The sequence below is a fragment of the Canis lupus genome, chromosome 11 (assembly GCF_003254725.2).
Source record: "Canis lupus dingo isolate Sandy chromosome 11, ASM325472v2, whole genome shotgun sequence".
Lineage (NCBI taxonomy): Eukaryota > Metazoa > Chordata > Mammalia > Carnivora > Canidae > Canis > Canis lupus.
The window spans coordinates 61,288,650-61,303,591 of NC_064253.1; positions in this window are offsets into that span (position 1 = coordinate 61,288,650).

Sequence of the window (14,942 nt, forward strand, 5' to 3'; positions counted from 1 at the left end):
GGAAGAAATGTGTCCTGATGGGGGAGGCTAAGACTTCTGAGCTGCCCGCTGAAACTCTCCATTGCATTTATGATGCTAAGCAAATCTCATTGTTGTTATTCACTGCATTTCTCAGAGCCACTTGTAGCACACTTCATAAGAAAATTATTATTTTTTGAGAGCGAGAGAGTGCATGTGCCCTGCATGAAGTAGGTGGGGAGGGGCAGAGGGACAGGAAGAGAGGGAATCTCAAGCAGGCTCCATGCCCAGTATGGAGCCCCAAGCGGGATCTCAATCCTATGACCCTGAGATCATGACCTGGGCCAAAATCAAGAGTTGGATGCTTAACTGACTGAGCCACTCAGGCACCCCTCAAAAAATTCATTTTAGAGTTAATTACTAGGAAATACTGGCTTCTACTGAGGAGCTTATATGTTTTCTTCTAGTGGATAAAAGGATATGTCACACATTAGGTTTCTAATTTCTCTTTGTCTACCAGGAAGCTTGGAGCAAAATTTACAGCTTAAACAGAGCTGTGTAGAGATCCCATTGCCCACTTAATCCTATCCTATTTTTCTCTTGCCTTGTCTTATATATTCTAATGCAGTTTTTCTCTTTCTCTTTTTTTTTTGTTATGATGATTTTAAATGAGTATTTCACCACACATAGAATGGTTTCAAATTCTGTGGGATGAGGTAATACATAAGTGAATAAATAAATATACACATAAATATACCTTGCTGAAACTAACTTTGGATGAGCAAATTATTTCTTTTCTTTCTTTTTTCTTTTCTTTTCTTTTCTTTTCTTTTTTTCTTTTCTTTCTTTTTTCTTTCTTTTCTTTTCTTTCTTCTTCTTCTTCTTCTTCTTCTTCTTCTTCTTCTTCTTCTTCTTCTTCTTCTTCTTCTTCTTCTTCTTCTTCTTCTTCTTCTTCTTCTTCTTCTTCTTCTTCTTCTCTTCTTCTTTCTTCTTCTTCTTCTTCTTTTTTTTTTATGAGCAAATTGAAAGAATGAAGGAGCCAAGGAGGGAAATCCTGAAATTGAATTCAGCCTTTTTTCCCCCCCATCTCCACCAAATTCCATCATTTCATTTCTGGCTGTACCACTCTTGAGAGAGGCACGATGGATTCGGAGAGAACTTTCCAGGGAGGGTTAGGAGGAGTGGCCTATGGTGAGTGGCTCTTTGCTCCTGTCTGCAGAGCACCAACAACTAAGGGCATAGAATTCAATTCAGTTTGAACATTTCAGAGAGATCTTCCCCTTGGTTATTCCATATGCTTTTCAACCTCCCCATGGCAGTCTGATTTTTTTTTTTTTTTAAGTATTAGAGTATGGGACTTAAGAGACCTAAGACTATAAAGTTTCTAGTTTTGTCTGTGAGGACTTGGGTCTAACCCCTCTTACCTTCTGAAAAGAGTAGAAAATAGTAAAACTCTACAGGGTTAATTTAAGTATCGAGTGAGAATGAAGGTGAAAGTACCAGATAGGTTATGAGACCCTATACAAATCTCATTATCATCATGAATTTGGTGTTCTTCAGTCTTTCCCCCACAACTGTTTGCTCTCTTATTTCATGACATGCCCTCCACCATATTCAGCATCCCTTATGATATAGTCATTCCTTGACTGTGCCTCTGCCTAAGATGCCCTTCTCCTCCCCTTGAGTTCATGGTAGACTCCTGTACTGTAAAGCCTAGCTCAATTACCTGTAAAGCTTAGCTCAAATACTACCACCCTGATGAAGTCACCCTGCCATTACTTTTTCCTTATTCTTTGTCACCAAAGCACTTGGTTTATACCATTAATGTTACCTACTGTATTATAGTTGGTTGCTTCCTGCTTGTCACTTCTCAGTTCAGGTGCCTAACGACAGGAATTGTTTCATTCAGTTTTAAGTCTTTAGCACATTGTAGGCACATCAAGTTTCAGGATATAAAATTACAAATTAAACATTAGGTGAATTTTAAGACCTGTGAGCAGAAAAGAAAATTTTCTCAAATCCATCTGTCCTCAGAAATACTTCATGGTACAAAAAGCCAACTTGATTAAAATGAAATACCAAGCATTACAATGGACTGTTGATTTTGTGACTATCGAATGGTGATAGACAGATGCTCCCAATTTCCTCTGAGAACTCCTGGTTTCCAAGTATAAGGACACATCAACTTCAGGCTGGGGTATCAGAGGACTGTCAAGAGCCATTTGCAGACATTGTGTTTTTAGAAAGGAAATGAGGCAGATTGGGCAGTGGTGGGAACAGTAAAGCAGAGATATTTGGAGCCCTGGTGTGGCTGAGTAAGCAGTTTAATCTCTGTTTCCTTGTGATGTTTAATTGTGTATGTCAACTACAAGATGCCCAGACAGCTGGTAAGCCATTATTTCAGGGTGTGTCTATGAGAGTGTTTCTGGAAGAGATGAGCATTTGAATCTGTAGACTGAAGAAGATTGTCTTCCCAATGCAGGTGGGCATCATTCAGTCCATTGAGGGCCTGAGTAAAATCAAAAGGCAGAGGAAAGGCAAATTTGCTCTCTTGCTTGAGCTGGGACATCCATCTTCTTCACTCATATATCAGTGCTCCTGGTTCTTAGGCTTTCAGATATGGATCAGAGCTCACACCATTGGCTCACTGGTTCTCAGGCTTTCCAGCATGGACTGACACTACACCACTGGCTCTCCTGGAGTCTCAGCTTGCAGATGGCAGATCACAGACTTCTCAGTTTCCACAATAATGTGAGCCAACCCCTCATGGTAAGTCCAATATCATGATAACCAGTATCCTATTGGTTCTGTTTCTCTGGAGAACCCTAACTAATACATTCCTCATTAGAAAATAGGGATAATAATAGCAAATACCACATTGTGGTTTTTCTTGAGAATTACATGAGATAATACATGGAGAGTAATATAGTACCTGACACATGGTAAGTGCTCAACAAATGTCATTTCTTGTCATAATTAAGGTGTAACCCATTTCACACAGAAGGCCTATGTATCTCCTGAGCTTTCAAAGTTTTGACAGCCCTGTGCTGCTGCTTGTTGCCTGCTTTCCTGATGGCAGACATGTATGCCTGTGTTATGTGGGATAGATCAGAACGAACGTTCACTGGGCTTCAGTGGATGATATAGGTGTGACTGGGAGCTTGATGGACCTTGACAGAAGGTACATGATTTTGCTCTACTCTACTCACATCTCAAACAAATTGATTGATCTGGATGCAGTATTTGGGGAGGACCATCAACAAAAAGACCATGTTCAAAAATCTATTTCCCTATCTGTACTATGAAGATGACAATATAATTTCTGGAAAGAACCAATGATATAACGTATATCAAAGTGCCTTATAAACCAAAAAGGGTTGTCTTTATCTTTGTTGTTATTATGATGGGCTAACATAAGTTTGAATTCAGTCTGATGGAAGATAACGTCAAAACCAATTTGAACGTACTCAATGACTTACCATATTGTATAATGAGCCATCAAGCCCATGTGTGGGGACATAGTCATAGGCATGAGAGAGACATGAGGGAAAATAGGTGGCAGTGATGCCTCTCAGTGCTTTTGTGCTAGATGTGGATTTTATCTAAACAAAAAAGGGAACAATTCTTCCCAGTTACAAATGAAAACTTGGAGTGATCTCTCCTGGTTGACAGGGAACCACTATCATCACCTCTGCTGACCTAAGAGAGCTGCTCCTTGGATTATGGAAGGTTGTCACAGAAATATTGTGTTCACTTAGCCAAGGGAGCTGCATCAGCATTTTGGAAGATTGCTGAAGTCAACTATTTAGAGAGTCCTATATCTTCTCCCTGACAGGACACCACAGCAGTGATGAGGACAAGAGGGAACGAGACTGTTCTGGCAGGGACATGGTGATTTAAACTCAGCCCCTACTCACTTTGATAATGGGCATCAAAGCAGGGGAAATCTGGTTCTGTGAGTGTTACTCATTTGGGCAATAGTTGTGTTTCTGAAGATTTATGTGCAAGGCAGATTTCTGTAAATCAGATCAGTGTTTGATGGAATTCATTGAGAAGTCTGAGAATCCTTTTGTGGTGGGAGTTTTAGATGTTTTGTAAATTTGAAACTTACAATTTTATAAGTTGAATTGTTTTTGAAACATAGGCAATACTGTAACAAAAATATGCCTGTTTAAAGCTTTACCATAGTTTTCTTAAATATTATAGCTTATTCCTATTACTTTGCATTTGGATAGGACTGTTATATACTTCAGAGTTTTGGATTTCATTAGAAATTAATTTAATTAAAATAACCTGGACAATTTGTTCTGGTTAGAGCACTGTGCTGTGTAAATCTAATTCTTTGGCATTTTTTGAAGCAAAGGCATTGGATATTCATGGATGTCTCCTATATCTACAGCTCCTGTCTCTCAAGTATCCTCTTGAAGAGTGGAGCTGGCTCTTAATTATTCACAAAATGTTTTTGTGAAGTAGCTAAAGAATATGGAATGCTTTGTTTATATAATATTAACTTAGTTTTATAGGTTGGGAAATGGACTTGCCTGTCAGCTTGCCATGTGCCATAATAAACTGAGCATCTGCACTCTGCTAGCTGTTGCATCAGGTACTTCCATGTTCATTATTTCACCTAATCACAACAGTAGATATTATTTAAACTACTTTACAGATGAGGAACCTGGGGCTGAGAAAATTTCAGTGACTTGGCAGAGGTCAAGTAGGTTGTAGATGTAGGACTTAAAGCCAGAGATTTTATTCTACATCATCATGTAACCAGAGAGCAAAATAGACTAATGATTTAAATCAAGATGGAAGGATAAGGCAGTAGAAGGGACTAGTGATTGAAGATATAGTTGCAAACGATGGAAGGCCTTCTTAATATGGATATCGTAACCATATGGCTACCATTTATCAAGTGCTTATCATGAGCCTGGCATCGTGCTAAGTGTTTCTTATTAAAATTCCCATGAAGTGCTGTCTTATTATCCAATTGTACAGATGAAGAAATTGAGGTGCTGAGGTTTACATTGACTTGCCTCAGGCCATATGACTTAATAAGCAGGGGCATTTGGATTTAGGCCCCTTTCGATCTCTCTCTCAAGTTTGTATTTCCATAATGCTCTGCCGCTTATCATCCAGACTCTTGAAATGTAAATGCTTTTGCCCACTAATAACAACTGGGATTTAGGCCCCAGTCCAAGATTAGTTCAATATTATACAAGACCATGAAGCCTTACAACAATGTACTTTGAAACAAAGACCAGCATTTTCTTCGTAGAACAAAAAGTCTTCTTTGATGCTGTGAAGGTAGTATAAGTATAGAAACTTATCTTCCTTAAAACATGGCAAGATAGCTTTTTAAAGATATATTTTATAAAAGTTGTAAGTACACATAGTTCAAGTCAGGTAGTTTTATATGACTTAAAATGGAAAACAGCAATCTCCTCTTTCCTCCATCCCCCATTCCTAATCCCGTTCCCACGTCCCAGAGGCAATCAGTTACATTTATGGCTGCCTCTATGTTTAGAACATCATGTATATATCGCTCTTTCTTTACCTAGCTAGCTAGTTAGCTATTTGCAAAGTCGGCTGCTATAACAAAGTGCCACAATTTGATGACTTAAACATCAGAAATTTATTGTTCTGGAGGCTGGAAGTGTGAGATCATGATGTTATCAAGGCTGGTTTCTTCTGAGGGCTATGAAGGAGAATCTGTTTCATATGTCTTAGTTTATGGTGGTTTTCTGATAATCTTATGAGTTCCTTGACTTGTAGATGCAGCACCTTGACCTCTGTCTTTATCTTCATATGACATTTTCCCTGTATCTTCTGCACACAGTCTTCTCTCTGTGCACGTTTGTCTCTGTCCAAATTCCTCCTTTTTTATAAGAACACTAGTCATATTGGCTTAAAGCCCAACTTAATGACCTCACTTTTTACTTGATTACATTTATAAAGACTCTATTTTCAAATAAGGTCACATTCTGAGGTACTTGGAGTTAGAACTTCAACATAGCTTTTTGGCCTGGGGTGGGTGGATTGTGGAGAGGGGTGGGTAATTCAACTGACAAGAGTTTTCTATTGTCTTCCTAACACAAAGGATGAAATTTAGCTCTTATCCTTACATCTTCCCTTTGCTCAGTTTTCCTCTTTTCATTTTCTGGTAGTAGTAATTTTTGTTAGATTAAGATTCAGTGTTTATATTATTATGACTGTGCAAATATTATTTACATCTGAGTCATGTAATGAGTTTGATTAAATTTCCATTTCTGTGCAACTTTTAGTTTTCATGGAAATATTAATGGTCTTGTGTTCCTGTTTGCTTAGTTTTCTAAGTTAAAAGAGACAAGTTCTAGACTATAAAAGGAATTTCTGCAAATGAAAAAAAGAGACAGGGAAGTAGTAGAAGCAAGGGCAAAGGTATAAATAGGCAATTCAAAAAAAGAAAATACCCTCATAGTTAACAAGCAGATCAAGAGATGCTTAAACTCATTGGTGATTAGAAAAATGAAGACATTAGAATACTACGTTATGCCTTTAAAATTGGCCATAATTGGAAAGCTAGATAGTACTAATGGTTGGCAGGTATGTGGAAATACAAGACCTGCAAGGTACCACTGGTGGGCATGTAGACCAGTTTAGCAATTCTGGACGGCTCTCTATCACTACTTAGTCAGCTCTGTCACACTCCAGGATATACATCTTATGGAAATTCCCTGTTTTGTTTGTGGTAGCAGGAAGTTGTAAACGATATAGTTGTAGATCAATAACAGACTAGATAAATAAATATGGTGGCTACACATGAAGGAATATTTGTGAATTAGGAGCAATGAATTAGATAGATGTATACCAGCAATATACATCGATCTAAAAAATAGTGCTTAGTGAAAAAGGTGAGAAAAGGAATAGGATATTTAGCAAAATACAACTTGTGTAAACTAAAAATATATGCAGATAATTAAACCACATAAATGAAATGATACACTTCAAACATCAAGAGTGTTTGCATATTGGGAAAATGGAAATAACAGGAATTGATGGAGCTGCACCAAGCCCAATTCTAGTGAGCCAGGTATTGAAGAGTATGGTTAACTCAGCCATCTGCCCTTCAGATCTAAAAACAAATTCAGTATGTATGCAATTAAGACTAAATGAACATTATTTATACCTGAGTCATGTGGTATATTATGATTACGTTTCCCTTTTGGGGGAAGTATAGTTTTTTCCCCCCATTTCCCTGGATTTAGTAATGGTCCAAATTTTTTGTTTAGTTTTCTGTGCACATTTCACTAATTCATCCATAAACTCTTTGCCAAATGAATGCATCTCTTCCTTTTATTTTTTTAATTTTTATTTTTTATTTTTTAAAAGATTTTATTTTATTCATGAGAGACACACACAGAGAGAGAGAGAGGCAGAGACACAGGCAGAAGGAGAAGCAGGCTCCATGCAGGGAGCCCGATGTGGGACTCGATACCGGGACCCCAGGATCATACCCTGAGCCTAAGGCAGGCACTAAACTGCTGAGCCACCCAGGGATCCCCGCATCTCTTCCTTTTATATTCAAATTCCTCAGATAATCTATCATATAGATAATAGATAGATAGATAGATAGATAGATAGATAGATAGATAGATGATAGATTTGTGTGTGTGCGTGTATACACACACATATCCATGCATCCCTTTTGGAGACTCCTGTCTTCTACCATTTAAAGCTCTAATCCTCCATGTGACTGTAATTTGGAGATTTTTTTTTAGGAGTAATTAAGGTTAAATGAGCTCCTAAGATTGCAACACTAATCCAACAGGACTGGTGGAGAAGAAGAGGAGATTTCTCTCTTTCTTTCTGCCAAGTGAGGACATAGTGAGAAGGTGGCCATCTGTAAACCAGGAAGAGAGGTTTCACCAGAAACTAACTGTGCCAGATCTGGAACTTGTAGCCTGCAGAACTGTGAGAAAATAAATTTATGTTGTATAAGCTATCCAGTCTGTGGTATTTTGTTTTGTTAACCTAAGATGAGTAGACAGATTTTGGAAACAGGAAATGAGGTACCACTGTAACAAATACTTAAAAATGTGGAAGTGGCTTTGGAATTGGGTGATGGGTAGAAGCAGAAGGGTTCAATTAGAAAAAGTTAGATTGCCATGAAGGGACTGTTGGTAGAAATATGGACGTTAAAGGTGATTCTGGTGAGGACTCAGAAGGAAAAGAGGGAAGCTGGAGAGAAAGCCTTCATTTTCTTAGAGAACATGTAAAAATTATGATCAGAATGTTGGTAGAAATATGGATATTAAAGGTCATTTTGGTGAGGTATCAGGTGGAAAAGAACATGTTATTGGGAACGGGAGGAAATGTAAAACTTGTGTTCCAGTGTTTTTTGGAGAGTAGAACTTGTGAGTGATGAAATGAGATATTTAACTGAGAACATTTCTAAGCAAAATGTTGAAGATCCATCCTGGATCCTCCTGACTGCTGTAATAAAATGTGAGAGGAGAAAAATGAATTAAAGAAGAATTCGTTAAGTGAAAGGAATCAGCGCTTGAAGATTTAGTTAATTGTTAGCCTATTCATATTGCAAAAAAATTCCAGAAAAACCAAAAGCCATAAACTAGAGAGAAAACTTCTTCTGAAGGGTGTGTTTGGACAACCACATCATTAGGAAATTAATATGGATGTGAACCATGAATTTAATTAGCCGCTTCAGAAGCCAGACCTAGAGACAGGATTTTACCAGCAGAAACACTACCAGCTTTAACTAAAGGGGATGGAGATAGGACAAAAGGAAGGAAGGCTGTTTAATCTCTTAGATTCTACAGGGCAGGACAATGGAGTTATTTGGCTGTAATTTTGTGCTATTCTTCAAGGAAAGGGAAGAATGACCCTGAATTTTCTCTCCTCTGGTTTCTCTGTTCTCTTCCATAGAACTTCCAAACTGGCTCTACTTTGCTTCTCTTTTTCCTCTGGTTTCCATCTCTTTTTATTTTATACTTTATGAGAAGTATTTTGAGTGTTAACCTTCCAACTCTTTTATTGATTTATTTTTGCTCACTTATTTTTAATTTCAAAAGTTTTCATTTTCTGCAGATTGAATCTTTCATTAATGGATTCATACTCTTTTTCTTATTTCTTTATAGAGGTGAGTGTTTTGGAGAGGTTTTCTTCTGTCGCCTGCATTGTTTTTCTTTCCTCTGAGATCCTTTTACTTTTTGTTGGTTTGGTTTTTAATCAAACCAGAAGTTTTCCCTCAAGTATCTGGTGATGTGGGGCTGTTTGCTCAAAGACACTAGTTACCCCCACCCTTCAGTTCTGCTCAGGGATCCTAAGACCAGAGTTTGTCTCTTCGTAGGGCATATATCTAATTGTCTGCTAGGATGGGAAGAAAGATTACTACCCAACTGCAGATTCTAATCCAGACTTCCAGCTAAACCTCTGTTTCAGTCCCATCCACATCCCAACTTTCAAAAATACATTGAACCACAAATTCCTGAGTTTCCTTGAATTATTCCACATGCATAGGCTTGATTCTGGGCCACCCTCATAATCAGTTTAGGATTCAACCTTCATGAGTCTGGTAAGTCACCTACCACCTTTCCATCTGCTTTCTACTTTCCAAAATTTTATTGCTGTCCTCTTCTTAGCCATTCCATTGGCATTTAGTGTTATGTCTTCTTGTACTTTTATAGCATTATGATGTTTGGGAGGGAGAAATGACAAAATATGTCTGAGGAAACTTCAATTTAAGCAGAAGTCCTATTTCTCTATAGTCCTAGAGAAATAGAGCTATTTGGGAGACATTATGTATTGAAACTAAGGATTTCAGAACTACAAAATTGAAGTTTAAGTCCTTGTTCAGATTCTGCATAGCCATATGACTTTAGGCATGTTTCTTAACCTTTTTTGACCTCATAACAAAAAAAAAAAGGAAAATAACATCTACCTTATAGAGTTGTTAGAATTAGAAACATGTGTGTAAAGCATGTGATATGTAAAAATATGTAATATGTGCTCAATAAGTAGAAACTTCTATATTTCATTGTTGAAGGATAGAGATATCATTTACTTACTATTTCTGTCCTCTAGGGGAAAAATGAGAAATAAAAAGCAATTCAAGTGTCAGTTTTATTAGAGGTGTCAGGGATATGTCAAGTAAACATCCTTCCTTACTTCTCAAATGCAGGATTCTCTAACAATAACTTGATTAGAGAATGGGATAAGATTTCTTGTTTTCTAGCTAGAACGGGGAGCAGTAGAAGCAACTTAGTTTACCTTAATTAATTATTACAAGGAGAAGCTGGGAAGTGGTCAGCTTCCTCCATGCTCCTTAGAGTTGCTGCCCAAGAACTTTTAACCCTCTGGAGTTTGAAAGTACAACCAGAGCATGGTCCATCTAAATATAGACACGTCGAAGAAGAAGCAGAAGAGAAAAGCCATCCCAGACAATAGTAGCGTTTTTAATGTATTGACCCTACATTCTGATAAAACTATAAGCCATAGGATGATAGATTCTCACCAACCAACTTGGTTCCACAAATGGTCAACAATTGGCCAAATGATTCTAAGAGAAGAGTTTATTCCAAATCCACCTTCCAGGCTTGTTTCATGAGGAGGGATTGAAAATCCATCCACAATTGTAGGGACAGAGGAGAGAAGGGATTGAACTCAGTTCAATTCTTTCTCTTGAAAGGATTATTGTTACTCCAAAGTCCAAACCCCCTGCTCTACCATACTTCACTACATGTTCTTTTCACTTTTAGAACGTTGTTTATTTTTTTTTACATGCATTGTTTGGTTCTTATTTCTCTGTAAGTAATTTATATTGTCTATAGTCTGAAATATATCTATTTGTCTTTAAGTTCTTGAGGTAGATAATACAGGTACTATTTTTCTCCAAAGTAATTCATTCATAGCAAATTGCCAAACCACCACAACTTTGTGCAACTTTCAACCTCATACAAATCTGAACTGATGACCTGAGGGTGAGGGGCTCTGTATAACTTGATTACAGTTTTTAAAAAATTCCATTTTTCTCATGAAAAGACACCTTCAGAACACAATGTCAGTTTATCTTTGCAATTTTAGACATCAAATAGCTTATTTTTTAGTTCTCTCTGGGTCAAAGAATGTTATTAAGAAGAAAGATGTAAAAAAAAAAAAGAAGAAAGATGTAAAGAAGATTTTAGACAAATCAAGAGCCAATCTTTAAATTACTGTGTGCTTGATGGGAATGTGGTCCATATAGGTCCAACAGTAATAGGAAACACACATCCAGTCTTCTCTCTATCCCTCTTATTAATGTGAGCCTTCTTTCTTGGGGCTAGAGCACACAATTGTGCTATCTTACTCTGGGTTCTTGTAACTTCTCTTTGAATGAATGGAGGCTTTCCCTGTGGGATTGGAATGCAAAGTAATCTTCCCCAGTGGCCTCCTTTTCTTTGGATGGTGATTATGAAGTCTGGATTTTGGCCAAAATTAGCATTTGTGAAAGTGAAATTTCTATACCAAAAAAATCCCTGTTATGAAAATAAAGCTAAAACTAATAGCATTCCTATCAGAATGGAGAGGTTTTTACTCACTACCATGACAGAAATCCGCTCTCTTGCTCCTTCATTTCTTTCTTCATTTCTCCCATCACTTATTTTCTCTTTCTGTTTTGTTTTTGTTTTTTCTTTATTTTCTCTGCCTCTTTTCATCTTTATCCCCTTCCTCTTTTAGTTTATTTTCATTCTCTTGTTTTTCTTTGTCCTTTTCTTCCTCTCTGGGCTTCTTCCTTCTCAGATTGTCACCACCTCAGCTGCATCAATTCAGCTGGATATTGAGCAAAGGTCTTCCAGATTTACTTCAAAAAAACAAGCAACTTCGATTTCTCATGAAGCTTATGTTTAAGAACATACATTTGTGTACATAAGGGTGCATAGAACCAACTTAGAAAGGAGTCTTAGGCCAAATCTATGGGCTGCTGTTGGAATTGTTATTCCCCAGTGAACCTGTGGGTATCAATCATGGGGTGGTGACTACAAAGCAGTGACCTCCTCTGGGACCTCCAACTCATTTCTCTGAGGGCACTGGGAGTCTACAACCACCACAACTTTGTGCAACTTTCAACCTCACACAAATCTGAACTGATGACCTGAGGGTGAGGGGCTCTGTATAACTTGATTACATTTTTTAAAAATTCCATTTTTCTCATGAAAAGACACCTTCAGAACACAATGTCAGTTTATCTCTGCAATTTTAGACATCAAATAGCTTATTTTTTAGTTCTCTCTGGGTCAAAGAATGTTATTAAGAAGAAAAATGTAAAAAATATTGGTTTTGTAACAATTCAGTATCCAAACTGAAGGCTCTAATAAACTCACAGAAATGTTCTTGCTTTGAAATTCTTTATAGTATAAAGGGAAGATAAAAATATTACGCAAGGCAAGAGTGTCTTAAAATTTACATTAAAAAAATAGAAACAAGCAAATAAAACAGCCAACAGATCTTGAATGTTAATGTACCAGAATACCTTTTTTGGTGGAAATTATCATGTAGGTTCTAGATGTTATGAATATGCGATTTTACAACTTGACTTCTATGGGAGATCACTTTAGAATCCAGAGGGTAGATTTTTGCACAGGTAAAAAAGAAGGAAAGGAGAATTACTCCTAACTTCTCTATTCATGCAAGAATATGTCAACTGAGATATTTGCCCCATTTCTCAGGGCAAGGAAAAGGTTTTGGATCTTATTTTAGCACCCCGGGATTAGAACTTCATTTTTAGAGACTGTGAAGTTGCTTCATCAAAATAGACACTAAGAAATGAAAATAACTGGCACAATATAATGAAAATGAATAAGCTGGTTTTTTTAAGTGCATGGAAAAAATCAATATTTTGTCTTCAAGTGCTTACACCTATGGAGGAAAGAGAGGTAGAAAAACGAATTGTTCCATCTATAATTTCAAGCAGGGAAAATGAGTTACAAGCATATCAGCAAAATACAGACAGAGGTAGACCCAGCGAAGCAGAAGGAAAATGACTAACCACCATTTCTCCTTATTCCCATAACTGATTGGATGTAAACAAAACATTCTTCCCCAAATGAGAGGCAGAAGTCTGATACTGAGCAGTGGCTACTTCTCAAGATATCTTTGTCAGCAAGATGGGTTCAAGTTATGATTTCACCGTTTCTATGATTGACATTGTTACGGTTCTTAGAGCAGTTACCATGGAAACAGAAGGGCCTTGCATGTATTTGAAGTAATTCACCTGACCTAGTGCTCAAAATGAGGGAGGGCTGAGCACTAGTATTTCTCCCAAGTATTCCCCATGATCTGGCCAATGCTGGCTGCAGTCTTGGCTCTGATCTGAAGAGGCTGTCAAGCAGTGCACGTGAGGAAGGATGAGAAAAATGGCAAATTCCTGCATCTGCTTAGACAAATTTTAGCCTCCGATTTCCCCTAGGGAGTTATGATGCTGTCAGTAGCTTCTGGTGCTTTCTCCTTCCTAAATATGGACTTGATTTCTGCCCTTTCACTTCTGATATCTGCTGGGGAGGCCTATAGGAAGGATACTTCAATCAAATTGTAGCAGGATATTTGTGTCACCTCTGGGCCAGAGGAAAATAGGAAGAGAGACTTGAGATTGAGAGAGGCATTGAGCAAGCTTAAGGTGGTTCTCTGCCTTGGGGCAGATGCATCACATTCTACCAGAAATAGTATCTGGATTATGTTAAAAAGCCTGTGGCTCCTCATCCTTCTTAGAGCAGAGGGCAAAACTCAGGGAGTATGATTATGACACCATCTTAGAATCTCTTCAACTCTGACATCGGTCAGACCCATCCAAGACCCAAACACCCTCCACATTTTGCCTGTCTCTTTCACTAATACATTGCTCTGGATTGTCTCATTTGTCATCTCTACTTCACGGTGTTCCCATTTCTTTGAACTCACTGGGCTGAGAAGGAGTGTCGGCAATTTTTTCACTCTTTGTTGCTGCTTTGGATGATTTTTCTACCAACACTCCTCAAACTCAAGTTTCTACTTTTGTGGAAAGTCAAAGGTGCCACCTGGATCATTTCTTTCCTATCCTCACTGCTGTTACTGACTAACCTGTCACTTCTACTCTTAGCACCTTGCTTGGTATTTTACTTCCTGATTTCCTTCCATTGATACACAAGGAATTTAACTCCATACCAGTAATTCTTCCACTGTATTGGTCTTCTCCCTTTCTTGGTTTTCTCAACTCTGATCACTCTCATCTTCTAACCATGGTCATTAGGATAGAAATAACTACATTTTGATTTTATCTTCAGCCCAAGACTGAGACGCTTCATTTCCTACCACAACTTCCCATTCTTTCACCTGATACCCTCTCACCCTCATTGAGCCTTATATGGATCCTTATGATGATGGCTTCATTCTTTGGAACTACTATGTTCTCTATCTCTCAGACCCTTCTTGGCCTCTCAGGCATTCTTACCTAGGTGGATCATTATAGTTAATTAGTCAGATTTTTTTTCTCTACAACAGCATGGGCTCTCAGACCCTACACACTGAATTGGGTATAATAGTAACTCATTTATTCATTTCTCCATTCCTTAAATATTAACTGAGCAACCAGGATTGTATAGAGATATGGACTACTTTTTTGCCTCCTGGAAATAGTGGATGAACTAATTTTTTGCCTTATGAAACAGTAGGTGAAGAGTAAATATGATATACAGTAAACATGAAACACAATGTTTGATACATGAACAGAAATTAGTAAGTATGAAACACCAAAGTACAGACTAAAGTGTTAGAGGGAAGTAAGTCATTACTGAGAACTGAAAGGACCAGGTACTCTTAGTTTCTTATGCTTATTAACTCTTTTAATTGTCACAACCAGAAATAACTATTTCATATTATTCCCATAGAGTGGAGAATGATTAAGTTACTTGCTTGGGGTTATATAAGTGATGAAGCTGAGATTGGAAGTCAGGCAGCTTCCTCAGTCTACCATCTGC